The sequence below is a fragment of the Hetaerina americana genome, unplaced genomic scaffold, assembly GCF_022747635.1.
Source record: "Hetaerina americana unplaced genomic scaffold, ioHetAmer1.1.p SCAF_2, whole genome shotgun sequence".
NCBI classification, from domain to species: domain Eukaryota; kingdom Metazoa; phylum Arthropoda; class Insecta; order Odonata; family Calopterygidae; genus Hetaerina; species Hetaerina americana.
In genome coordinates, this window is record NW_027286763.1 from 80,433,871 (window position 1) to 80,434,671 (window position 801).

The window sequence follows — 801 nt, forward strand, 5'->3', positions numbered from 1 at the left end:
GAATTGGTGGAAGATGAAGGTAGGAGGAGTTATCAAGTGGGGAGGAGTGAAAAGCACTAAAGGATCGTAAAGAATGTTCCCGATATGCCTGAGGAAAGGGAAAAGGCTAGAATGAAAGGATATCTGACAAAAGGAGACGGTCGAAGATAACATATATGGTTTAACCTTTTCTTGGAGGATTCGTTTATGGTTATCAACCCATCCATCAATATCTGCCGGAATAGATCAGTTGGGAGAGCGTTAGACTGAAGATCTAAAGGTCCCTGGTTCAATCCCGGGTTCCGGCATTTTTTTCCAGCCTTTGTGACAGCGAATTAACGCGCTCGCCTGTCTATTTGCATCTCGTGGGCTCACTTGAAGGCCATTATAAGGCTGTGCCAGATATGAATAGTATAATTCAGGCTCCGAAGAAAAGATTTTTTTGCATATTCTTCACGTCACGCCCATTATTCCGCGGGTTCAATTCACGTCTATGTAGGTTTTCCTACATATTGGGATTGGGTTTTAGTCATAATATGCTGTTATTTGACACTAAAAACCCTATGTCAAAGGTCTCAAGGCTGTTATCGATACAGTAGTAGTTTTTTGCAATAAAAAACATCTAAATCCATTGGAATGAAAAATTCAGTTTGTTATGCCTCTTGCTATTTTTGAAATGTACTAGAAGGATAAGATAGAAAATATAATAAGATATGCTAATCGGACGATAAGGGGGTGGTAACCCATTTGTTATGCCGTTCGGCGACTGTACGAAAAGCTCCAGGTTCAAATTCTGTGTGATACATTAGGAAAAACCCACGA

General features: G+C 40.3%; 1 non-coding gene across 1 annotated transcript; it reads left to right on the top strand.

Moving 5' to 3' along the window:
- The first annotated feature begins 214 nt into the window (after positions 1-214).
- TRNAF-GAA (transfer RNA phenylalanine (anticodon GAA)) lies at positions 215-287 on the top strand. The gene has a single exon. It is a non-coding gene; the product is annotated as a tRNA-Phe (tRNA).
- Positions 288-801: the final 514 nt, after the last annotated feature.